This window comes from Cervus elaphus, chromosome 19 (genome assembly GCF_910594005.1).
Source record: "Cervus elaphus chromosome 19, mCerEla1.1, whole genome shotgun sequence".
Lineage (NCBI taxonomy): Eukaryota > Metazoa > Chordata > Mammalia > Artiodactyla > Cervidae > Cervus > Cervus elaphus.
The window spans coordinates 34,400,900-34,414,168 of NC_057833.1; positions in this window are offsets into that span (position 1 = coordinate 34,400,900).

Consider the following 13,269-nt stretch of genomic DNA (forward strand, 5'->3'; position numbering starts at 1 on the left):
AGTTATGAGGGTGAATGTGTATAAAATGCATCACATACATGTACATGTAACACACATTGGGTTGTGATATGAGGAGGAAATAGAGTAAACTTTAAAAAAAAAAAGAAAAGAAAACAAGTGATATTTAATTTGTATCATGTCGGCACTTAAGATGTTTTTGCCTCAGCACTAAACTGATGAAAATATCTTTCATGGAAAAAATTTTAAAAACAAACCAATCATTATTCTATTATTGTTGACATCATACCAGTAAGGATTGTTAAATCACCTATTGTAACATTTGACACTCTCTACTGTGAATGACCTTTCTCCTGACATGTGGTAGAATCATCAGCTTGGAATTCCCTTTAAGTCATCTTCTCCACTAGTTCCCAACCTTTGGTCATAGAGACATCATGGGAGAAATGATATTCACAGGCCAAAAAACCCACCTTAATAAGTATCTTCAAGGATGTGTACAGTTCAGAGTACACAGCTCATAACTCCATACTTTCCAACAGAAAGAAGAAGAATGCAAAGCTAGTGATTGATAATGATGTAACTATAGAACTAGTCTGGATTAGTTTGGATTCTATTTTTTTTAGTTAAAAAAAATTACTGACCTAGTTCATGAGTTCATCTCCTATCTTCAGTTAATTGCAACTCATCCCTCAGGTTTCAGCTCAAATGCCACTTGTCTGAGTAAACCTCCCCAGGATTTCCATTATACACACAGCACTCCATTTTTCCCCTTTCTAGCATCTGTTGCAGATTGGAATATCCATTTGTGTAATTACCTGACTAATTACTAATGTCCACCTCTGTGCAAAGCTCCATGAAGGCAGAGAACAGATCACTGTTCTCAGCATTGAACCTCTGGTGCCCAGGACAGGAGTTGGTACCCAGTGGGGCCACAAAGAGATGTGTTGGATAAATGCTATTCAGGAGGACTCATACTAGAACTTTCCAGCTAAAAGGAGCACTACTTTTCTTGTTTTCTAAGACTAGAACTTCTTTTAAGAAAGTACTCCTTTGTGTCTAATTTATGCTACCAACTTAGCTCAGCACTAGATTTAGTTATGCAGTGGTGTGGCTGTGGGAGTCAGGGGATATGTTCTGGGCAGAGGGAATAGCCTGAATGAGACTTCGAAGAGCCCAGTTCTACACATAACAGGGTGGAGGGAGAGGTCTGAGAAGAGTCAGATGGAGAGGGAGGCCTTCAACAATGAACCTCCTCCTGTAGTTCTAGGAGGTCATCCTGAAACTCTGACTTGGAAACAATGAGGGTGACTTCTTTTCACCCTTCATCCACGGACAGTAAACATATTAATATTGGTCTTATCCATGTTGTATATTGGCAACCATGTGAATGAGGTGCAGTCTTCTGAAACTTGGTTTGATGGTGATATCCTCCATATCCAGAAGATAGGTGGCATGAAGGAGAAATTATTTTATGTGATCGAAATTTGGGGTTGCTTTTTATGACAGCATAGCTCAGCCCATCCTGACTGATATAGAAATTTTTACATTATACTGTTATTTATATATTTCTATATGGTAAACAAAAATCATGTTTTTATCTTTACTACAACACACTCAACAAGTTAGATGTCCACACTCAACAAGTTAGTAGACACTTGAAACCATTTTCTGAGTAAATGTTTGGAATATGAAAATAAGTATTTACTCAGTTGATAGCTCACTGAGGGCAGGGATCATCCCTTTTACATTTTTACTACTCCCCTGAAGCCCTACACACTTAGTAAACAGCAAGCATTAACTGTTTGTTGAAAAAATGGGTCACCTTTTAAAAGGTTTCCCACCCACCCCCCTCTGGTTGAGGCCTGTCAGTTTCATTTTTCTGCATAGATTTGCTTCCCAACACTTGTATCCCTTTCTCCAGGTTCTCATTATTCTTTCTGAATTGTAGGCACACAACAGAACATGATATGAATACCTGCAAGCAATAACTGCATTTCTGAATTGTCAGACACTTGGATCCAATTCTGCTGCCTTTTCTCAGGCAGGCAGCTCCTGTATAATATTTCTGCAGTTCTTTCCTCACATACTTTGGACCTTGGGAAAGACAAATAAGAACTGTTTATTTAGCTTTCACTTTCCAAGACATTTTACACTTTTTTTTTTTCATTTGATCCTCCCTGGAAAGCTTAAGAGAACTAATAAGGTAGGTATTTCCTCCATCTGATAGATGGCCAAAGTGAGGTTCAGAAAGATTACAAAATTAGAAAATGGGACATATACCATCAAACTATTGGCAGGCAGTTTTATTGTGTTAAAATCAAGAAATCAGATAAATACTTACCTGGCTATGCTTTTCCATCAATTTGATCTTCCAGAAGGCAGTGGTTACTGCTGCCCTGAACTTAATTTTTCTTAGGAACAGGAGGCCTGTGAAGGGGGTGGGGATTATGAGAGGAAATAAGTACATTTTTTTAGAATTAAAAACAGTTGAAGGAGAGAAGACTGGGCACAGTCAAGTGTATTCTTTAGGCAATCAGGATGCATTTTTCTTCCCCTAAATCAAAGAAATGGCATCACTGTATAGACAGAGACTTTAAAAGGGAACATAGCTCAAAAGAGAGAGGGGAGTCTGAAAAATGTAATTCTGATCATATATGCATGTATAATCTCGATGTGAATAAAGGCAGGCACATCTAAAGAAGCTTTTGTGACTGCCAAGGGGGGGCTCTCTGATGAGCTTGTATTTAAAAGGGCTCCTAAGAGAGAAGGACGAAGGAAAGCATGAGGATGGAAGACACTGGCTGGGCAGTGCCATGGACCAGCCCTTACAGTGGCAGGATTAGACCAGAGCTTGCTCAGCTACATGGGACCTGAGATGGACCATTCCTTGCTCATGAGGGCTTGGAGTTGATCTTTTCTCTCCCATGTTTAAGATTCATAAATACCAAACATACCAAAGAGAGATCCTAAAGAGTGTATTCAAATAAAACCTGAAGGAGTTGATACTGGCAAAAAGAAAATGATAGAGAAATACAGAGTTGCTTTCAAGCAAGAAAAGTAAGACAGAGAGTTGTGGAAATGAATGTGGAGGACACGGGTAAACATGTATTCTAAACCATGGGGAATACAGAATGTGATGAGGTCTGGCTCTGATTAATGTCAAGTACCCTTGCTTGGAGAATCTTTTGCTTTGTTAACAGGAGTGACTTCTATTTGCCTGTGGAGAGATCTAAGAAGAATAATCTTCAAACCGAGTGGGCAGATCAAGCGATGCAAAGAGGAAACAAATCCTCAACAGATGAAGAGAGTGTATAAGTGTCCTTAATGAGAAAACTATGTTTGGAAGAACTGCATCCCAGGGTGCTGAAACACCTTACAGATATGATCAAAGCACCAGATTTGCTAGCCTTAAGAAACCACAGAGAACAGGAGTTAGACGACTGAGGGGCAAACACCATCCCTATTTTCTAAAGAGTTAGAAGGATAAAGCATTGATATGATGAACCTAGTGTTGTTGTCTAGCAAAAATACATGTTTACATTAGAGAGTTTGTGAGCACATTGTAATGAGAGAGGGCTTCCCTGGTAGTTCAGAGAGTAAAGAATCTTCCTGAAATGTGGGAGACCTGGGTTCAATCCTTGTGATGAGAAAAGCACACATTGAGTTAGCATGATTCTCCAAGAACAACTTCTGATCACTGAAAACAGACACCCATGCACATACATCACATTATGGATTGGCAGGTATAGGCAGACTGTGTGTGTGCTAAGTCATTTCAGCAGAGTCCAACTCTTTGCCATTCCAAGAACTGTAGTCCACCAGACTCCTCTGTCCATGGGATCATCCAGGCAAGAATGATCTTCCTGACCCGGGATGGAACCTGCGCCTCTTTTGTCTCTTGCATTGACAGTCAGGCTCTTCACCACTAGCGCCACCTGCGAAGCCCATAGGCAGAAAAATAGCCCCCAAAGATAACCTCATTCTTGAACCTGTAAATAAATCAGGTTACATAGCAAAGAGAAATTAAGATTGTAGATAGTATTAAAGTTGCTAATCAATTGAATTTGAATGGGGGAAATGACCTTGGATTATCTGGATAGGCCCAGCATAGTCACAGGAATTCTGAAATATGGAAGAGGGGGGGCAGAAGAGTCAGTGTCAGAGTGATGCTCTATATAAAAGACTCTACTGTCCATTGCTGCCTTTGAAGATGAAAGGGTGCTATGAGCCTAGGAATGCCAGCAGCCTCTAAAAGCTGGAAAAGGCAAGAAAGCAATTCTCCTCTAGAGCTTCCAGAAGGATCGTGGCCTTACAGACACCTTGATTTTTATCTCAGTGAGACCCATTTTGGACTTCTGATCTCCAAAACTGAAAGGTAATAAGTCAATGTGGTTTTAAGTCACTAAATTTGTGGTTATTTGTTACAGCAGCATTAGGAAACTGACACAGTAGGCAAGGGGAGTATCTTGATTCCCCAAGATCTTTGAGAAATTTTCTTACAAACCTGATAGGAAAATTGATTAGTAATATTATTTAGATGGATTTCCAGTTGCTTGAACAATCATCCCATGTCACGCTGAGAGAAGTTGCCCTGTGTCCTGCCACAGGACTCTGCCCTGGGTTCATTCATTCATTCACCTACTCAACAAATATTTATTGAGCATCTTTTATGTCACAGGCACTGCTGTTAAGAACTGAAAATTCAACAGGGAACAAGAAAGCAAGGTCCCCACACTCAGAGTTTATATTCCAGTAGAACAAACAGATAAAAAACATAGTTTCCAGTAGTGATGTGTGCTTTGAAAGAAAATCAAGCAGATTAAGGGAATAAAAGGATGCAGAGGAGGTCTTTTTTGGGATAGGAATGTGTCTTGGGGGTGATATTTGAGCAGACAACTGAAAGCCATGAGAAGGTCTGATGAAAGAAACTTTCTAGGAGAGAGGAACAGACAGTGCAAAGACCATGATAGGAGAAAGAGTCTGTCATGTTCTGAAGACAGCAAGAAGGTCGCAGGGTCCAAAATGAAACCAGCAAGGGTGAAAGTGACAGGAGACCAGATAGGAGAGGAAGTAGATCACACAGTGTTTGAGTAGAGACTGAGTGATCACCTGTGAGGCATGGTTGGTCTCCATCTTTGATTCCCAATCTCAGATGCTTAGACAAGAGAGAAAAAGGTGTACTGCTTTGAACCCAGTTCCTTCTCTGTCTGTGGCCTCCGTGGCTGTGGCTTGGTACCTCTTACTCTAATACTGCTCGCTCCTCTCTCCCTGACTTGAGGGGTCAAGTCCTCCCCTTGACAGGAAGAGGATAAAGAATGATTTACTCCTCTGTAGTATAATTTTAGTTGAGTCACTTGGCCATACAACTTCTGAAGCCTCTTTAGTCTTTAGGATTGTATGATTATGTAATTAGTACTCTCACAGGGCCACATGGCTCCTGGGCTTTAGCATCTCACGGGCGAGAATAACATCCACTCCCTCTCAAAAGGTTACTGTGGGGAAATACTGTGACAAAATATCTTAGAGTGCTTTACAAAGATTAGAGCTATGCAAATATAATTTTCTATTATTAATTAATTGGATACATTAATAATTTATAATTTGTAGTTTTTATCACTCTTTACAAATCATAATCATTTTAAATTCTTATCTAATCATTTCAGTGGATACTTTCCGACTCAGTAACATGTATGAATTCAAATAAATCTTGAAGAATCAAAGGAAAAAATAGGACAACTACAAATTATTTCAGAGAAATTGCCACTGAATAGCTTATATTATTTCTTGGGTCTGTTGACATCTCCAACCTCAACTTTCTGAACAGTTACAACTGGTGTAATAAAGAGGCAGACTGACAGGTGCCATGTGTAGTGTAGTGGTTAAAAATGTAGACTTTGGGTTTGAAGCCCAACTCTTTCCCCTACTAGGTATATAACCTTGGGCAAGTAACTGAACTGCTTTGTGCCTCAGCTTCTCATTTGTAAATGGTAGTAATTATTAAATGATTTAATTTATGTAAAGTATTTAAAACATCACCTGGTCCAGGGAAAACACTCAACTAACATAAGCTATTATTACCTATATTAATTATTTATCTTTGCATAACAATATTACCATAAATTTGGTGCTAAAAACAACACATTTATTATTGCATAGTTTCTGTGAGTTAGGAAACCAGACATGGCTTAGCTAGGTCCTTTGCTTCAGTGAATAGTCGGCTACAATTAAGGTATCTGATGGGGCTGCAGTCTCATCAGAGGTTCAGCTGAGGAAGTATAGGGTTCTAAGCTCACAAAGTTACTGTAGCCTTCAGTTCCTTGCAGGTTGCTGAACTGAGGACCTCAGTCTCTCTCCAGCTGTTGGCCCAAAGCCACCCTTAGCTCCTTAGTGCATGGATCTCTCCATATAGAACCTCACACCATGGCAGCTTGCTTCTTCAAAACCACCAAAGGAGAGAGAGTCACATACATGCAATCATACACATCCTGTCACCTTTGCCATATTCTGTTAGTCAGAAGCAGGTCACAGGTCCTGCCCACACTCAAGGAGAGGAAACCACACAAGGCTATGAATACTAGGATCATGAGAGACCCAATAGAGTCTGTCTGCCATATTACCTTGTTTTCTCAATCTAGTAATGAATATATTTCAAAGAGGGGAGACAGATCATATGTGAAGCTGCTTCTCTAAAAAGGACCGAGAACTTGATCCAATTCTTTCATTGAAATTACCAAAGATGCATGTTGCTAAACTTTTGTCCCAACAGATTGTGAGTTCCTCAAGAACAATAAACCTTGAGTTGTTACCAACATTGCTGAAATATTGATCACAAATTTGCCATATACTATATATGATATAAACTCATGGCAAGAGAATTCTAAATGCTACTTTACACATGAATCAGATTAAAACAAACCCATTCAGTTATATAAATTTGGTGTTTATTACATATATGAGTAAGTAGGTCAGTGAAGAGAGAAGTAAAGGCTCGCATTTAGAGGGAATCTTCATCTTTCTTTTAAGTAGAGAATTACATGGTATAGAGTCCTAAATGGTTTGTTCATCTTGCTACACACTCTATGTAGTTATTTTTTCTTTCTAGGCACTTACCAACCATCTGCTTCACACCCTCCTCTGCCTGCCTCTTCAACATGGTCTCAGGCCACTTTCCCTTTTTCTCATGATGTTCCAGCCACAGTGGCCTTCTTTCTATGTCTCACACTCACTGAACTTTTCTGTCTCAAGGTCTTAGTCGTGTTGTATAAAAAATGCCTCTCCAAGTTGCTTTCTCGACTGGCCCCTTCTCTATATTCAAACCTCAGTCCCAAATCCTCAGAGAGGCATTTCCTGAATTCTCTATCTAAAGTTCCTTCTTGTCCTGCCACAAATCCTTCTATCAGAGAGGTTCTTCAGCTTTGTTGTGCATCACATTCCCTGGACAACTTGTTAAAACACAGATTGTTACATCAGTTTCTCATTCAGCAGGACCCAGAAATTTTCATTTCTAGCAAGTTCTGAAGTGGTGGTCTAAGGACTACACTTTGAGAACCACTGGTTTATCTGCTGCTAAGTCACATCAGGTTTATCACATCATCTTATTTTATTTTCCTTGTTACACTCATCACTTACTTTCTATGTATGTGCTTACTTATTTGTTAGACTTTAGGTCCTATGAACATCAACGGCAGTGTAATAAGTTACCAGTGCAGTGCCAGCTGCTTGGCATATATTTTCTATTGAATACGTGAATAAGTTATGAATAGGTTGAAATATGGAAGGAAATTCTACTAGAATTCACATTAGCTTTTGGAACTAAATTAAAGGATACATTTTTACCATGGTTTCACAAATAGAAATTAAAGATTGCTTAGAAAATCTATATTTTAAGCTTTACAGTAATTAAAAAGTAAGCTTTTGTGATTCTATCCACATAAAACACTGGGTTGCCATAATTCTCATATGATGGCAAGTATAACATTATATTATGTATATTATTATACTATATTATATTAATGCAATATAAGAGCAAGTAAGACAGGACAAGTATAATGTTAAACAGGTTAATTTTGTAAGTAGTTTGTACTAGTGAGCATATTTCAATGAAAATGCAAGCTCAACATATTTTAAACTAAACAGTATTGGTTCTAATTTTATCTGGATATATTTTTTTCTCTCATCTTGCATTTTTTCCTCTTTTGTATCACACAAGAATATCAAAAATTATGTTTTTGCCTCAATTATAGATTCACTGTACATCTAACCATCTACCCTGGAGTGTTTCTGTCATTTTCTTTCATTATAACCATAAACATTTTTGATAACATACATTGATCATCAATTACCTGCATCACTTACCTGCAACACTGTGGATACCACATGCAGAGTGGACATCTCTTAAAATGAGCAACCTGATTAAACAAAGTTGGTATATATTAATTGTGAGGCATAGACCTTTTGGAAAAAAGAAGTTGAGGAAAATGCATAATTAAAAAAAACAAAAACAAAAACAGAGGCCCAAAATGACTGCATCTTGGCTTTTGACAAAGAATATGTTATGTGGATGGTGTTTATATATCAGTTCAGCTCAGTTCAGTCGCTCAGTCGTGTCCAACTCTTTGCGACCCCATGAATCGCAGAACTCCAGGCCTCCCTGTCCACCACAAACTCCTGGAGTTTACTCAAACTCATGCCCATCGAGTCGGTGATGCCATCGTATATATATATATATATATCTCATCAAATAAAGTCTAGATTTGGCACTTATCTCTCCCCAGTTTCAACCCTAACTACCCAGATACCAAGTCACATCTTTAGTGGTCCAAAGGGACTGTGGGTGACCAGAGGAAACTGATACCTGTCAGACCTCACTTCTGTCTTCTACTGAAGAGACATTGCTGTTGGGCTAAATGCAAATATTTATGCTCAGGTGTAAGCAGTTTCAGCAAGTGGACAATACCTGTAGTCTCCTTCATCTCTGAATGAATAGCCTTTGATTGACAAAATTGTAAAGCAAAGTCACATATTCATAAATATTGTAGTTAGAAATGACCCTAGAGATTATTATTTTTTCAAAGACTCTCCTTTAAGAGATAAGGATATTGACACACAGATAAGTCAAGTGATTTTCCCAAGGTCACATGGAAAGTCAACGACGGAACTAGGACCACACTCATGTATCCACAGTGCTCTTTGCCTCAGGCACACTTTTCTCCCCTCACCCTACATTCCTTTCACTGTTAGGTGGCTTGAAGAAAATCCACTAGACATAAACTACTACAGTTCAAAGTAATGTGAGAAATTAATAATTATATACATGTATGCAATCTTTCCATAATTCCATATTTCCATTTAAATTGTATTAGGTTTGTTATGGACTGAATCATGCCCTCCCCCAAAGTTTATATGTTGAATCCCTAACCCCTAGTGTGACTATATTTGGAGATAAGGCCTTTAAGGAGATTATTAAAATTAAATGAGGTAAAACTTACTTACAAAACCCAAATAGAGTCACGAATGTAGAAAACAAACTTATGGTTACCAATGAGGAAAGAGCAGAGGAGGGATAAGTTGGGAAATTGGGATTGACATATACACACTGCTGCTGCTGCTGCTGCTAAGTCGCTTCAGTTGTGTCCAACTCTGTGCGACCCCAGAGATGGCAGCCCACCAGCCTCCCCCATCCCTGGGATTCTCCAGGCAAAAACACTGGAGTGGGTTGCCATTTCCTTCTCCAATGCATGAAAGTGAAAAGTGAAGTCGCTCAGTCGTGTCTGACTCTTAGCGACCCCATGGACTGCAGCCTACCAGGCTCCTCTGTCCATGGGATTTTCCAGGCAAGAGTACTGGAGTGGGGTGCCATTGCCTTATCCGATATACACACTACTATATATAAAATAACTAATTAGGACCTGCTATATAGCATAGGGAACTCAAGACTCTAATGACCTATACGGGAAAAGAATCTAAAAAAGGGTGAATACATGTATAACCTATTCACTTCTCTGTACAGCAGTAGTTAACACAGCATTGTAAATCAACTACAGGAGGAGCCTGGCAGGCAACAGTTCACGGGGTCACAAAGAGTTGGACATGACTTGGTGACTGAATAACAACAACAACAAATAATAAGAGGGAAAACCTTGGCATACTGGAACAGCAAAAAAAAAAGAAAGAAAAAATTAAATGAGGTTGTAAAAGTGGGGCCCTAATTCAACAGGACTAAAGTTTTTGTAAGAGGAAAAGGATACAACAGGTGTGTATAAACACAGAGGAAATGCCATGAAAAGACACAGTGAAAAGGCAGCCATGTGAAAGCCAAGGAGAGAGGTCTCAGGAAAAAGCAAACCTACCTCCAAAACAGTAAGAAACTGTGGTATTTTGCTATGGCAGCCCTACAACATTAATAAGGGCTGATTCAAGATCAAGCATTCTGCCTAGTGAATTCAACCTTTTCCTCACTTCTGCCACTAAATGCTAGAAGTGAAGCTGTCACATTTAGCCCATAGTAGGATTGTTCCTTTGGCAAATAATGAGAACTCCCAAATGGTCTTTTTGAACAAGAAATGTGATTCCATTTGGCTGGACTCACATATCACAAGTGAATTGATGCCACTATGGGAGGAAGGCCAACCCAACAGTTCATCTCGTGGGACCAGTCCCTTCTGGCTTCATCCTTTCTCTCTGTTCTCCACCACTCTCCATCACACTGCATTCATTTTTACAGTCACGTTTTTGCTTGAGAGGAAAAGAATATAGAAACAGATAAATAAGTAGAAGTCCATGTTTGTCAAAGAAAAATTATAGTTGTGGGTAAAAATGGGAGAGCAGAGTTCTACTCCAAGTCTGGTTTGGAAGATGACAACCAATTTCAGCAACTTGGTGTGTGGAATATTGGATGTGTGACATTATCTCTTTCACACCCTCATCATCATGCACATAGCTCATACCTTAATTTCATGAGTGATTCACCATAATGAATGTGGTGGGAGAAAGTTTTGAGATGGGGCACCAGCTGGCTGCAGCGTTCCCTCTTGGCTGTGAGTGAAAAGAAACATTATAATGACTGAGGCTGCTTTGAGTTAGAGTCTCCATGTGATTCTGGCTCCCTACTTCCTTCCCCATGATGTCTAACTCTTTGGCCTGGTTTTTGATGTTCCTGTGCTTGTCTGTCCCATACAATTCAACCAAATTGATGTCACAGGCCTTCTAAGCACCATTTCCACCCATTGGGCTCACCCCTGCTGATTCTCTTCCCAGAAATACCCTCCCCCTCATTTAAATTCTGCCAATTTTCAAAGCTCATCTTAAGTCCCATCCCCTCTAAGAAACCCATGAAGATACTCAATCATCTTAGTCTTTTGCTCTACCCAAACTGCTTTTGCAATTTGTCATTACCACATAATTAGTATCTTATTATATATTCTTTGATCCATAAGTTTTCTGTTTTTAACTTTATGCAATGCTGGTGGCTATGTAGAGGTAGTCCTGTATGGAAGAAAAATTATGGGTTTTAGAAATAGACAGATCTAGGTTGAAATTCCAGATCTGTCATTTATGAGTTGAGTGACTTGGGTAAGTTACTCAACTTTCCTGAGCCTTATTGGCTCTGTCTGTAAACAAGAATATAGTAGCTATATTCCAATGTTCTTGTAAGAATTAAGTGGTCATGTATGTGGTATGCTTCTTTCATGTATATTGGTCTCTCCTCCACCATTAATAATACTAAGTGACATAGAATTTTTCAATTACAAAGTGCTTTTCTTTAATATATCTGGTCATTTATGAGTTCCTTCTTTGTGCAATGACTCTAAGACTCTCTATGGAATTGCTATTCATGCTTCCCTGGTGGCTCAGACAGTAAAGAATCTGCCTGCAATGCAGGAGACCCAGGTTTTACCCTTGAGTCAGGAAGATGCCCTGGAGAAGGGACTGGCTACCCACTCCAGTATTCTCTTGCCTGGAAAATTCCATGCTTTTCATACTCAAAGAGCTGGAGGCATACAGGAAACACCATCCTAACTGGAGCAGTTTCAAGCACAAGATGGACTAAGACAACTACCCTCTTCAGAAGACAGAAGGAAGAAGCCAGCAGCAGTGGAGGGAAGCTGGGAAAGCTAATGGGCTATAAGACTGGCTGTTAGGACCTCAGTTATCCAACACATAGTGTACATAGAGTCAGTATTTGATCCAAGGCAGTACCCTAGCAGGTCTAATCTGGTGGATGGAAATCAGAAATTAGAGTCGTAAAGACAGTTGTTAATCAGTCATTCAGGTGACAGCACACAGGTCATCAGCCCACTTAAAACATATGCCATGAAGAGAAGAACAAAGCAGTAGGGTCCTTGGAGCCAAGAGCTGGAAGATTTTTTAAAATTAATTTCTGTTTAATTGAAGGATAATTGCTTTACAATATTGTGTTGGTTTCTCCTGGAAAATTTAAGAAGGGCATCACCTGGGCACCAGACAAAAGCTCTGGGATCTAGAGAAGAGTCCCATTTTCAAGATAACAGCAGCAGAAAGCATGACCAAGGTGATGAAGACCAGAAAAGGCTCAGAAAGACTCAGAGTCCAGATGTGTCCTGAGGCTCTTGGTAGGCAGACCAGACAGTAAATTCATGGTAACAAGACTAATTTCAGGTCCTACCAGCTGGTCACCTGGACCCTGCTCTCTTTCTTCTGCCTGTGTCCTTTTGCAAGCAGCTGACCACCTAGTAACCTTGGCTTAAAGTACCAGCCAAGGTAATAGGCAATAGTCTTTGACTCAGGAATGTCCCAGACTTCTCTCTCACTTACCTTTTTTTTCCTCCCTATCTTTATATGCCTGAGAGTTCCAACTCTGCATATCTATTTCTGCCCCATCTTTGGATAACCCTTTTAAACTGTCTTTTCAGGCTTAGCCCTCTCATACATATGCACATTTAAACACAACCTTTGACTCTGCATACACGCACTTAGTTTAAAGCAGTACCTGCCACTCTTGGAAAAGGTGTCTGCAGCATTTACTTCCAGCTTGGCCATGGTGTCCTCACCCTCTAATTAGAGCCAGCCATCTGGACAGGCCAAGGCTTGCCCTGCTCTGGTTTGGCCCAGGGACTGGACAGGGGGTGGGATGGGGACTGGCTGAGCCTGCTGTAGAGAACATTAGTGACTCCAGCTGGGAGAGCTAGGGCAAGGTCACAACTGACAGACACATAAAAGGCTGTCTTTATCCATTTGTTGGGAGACAACCATGAACTTACGAACAATTCTGCCCTTGAGAATGGAGTGATTCAATTTTCAACTTCAGGCTCTTGCCTTGGCTAGCTTCCT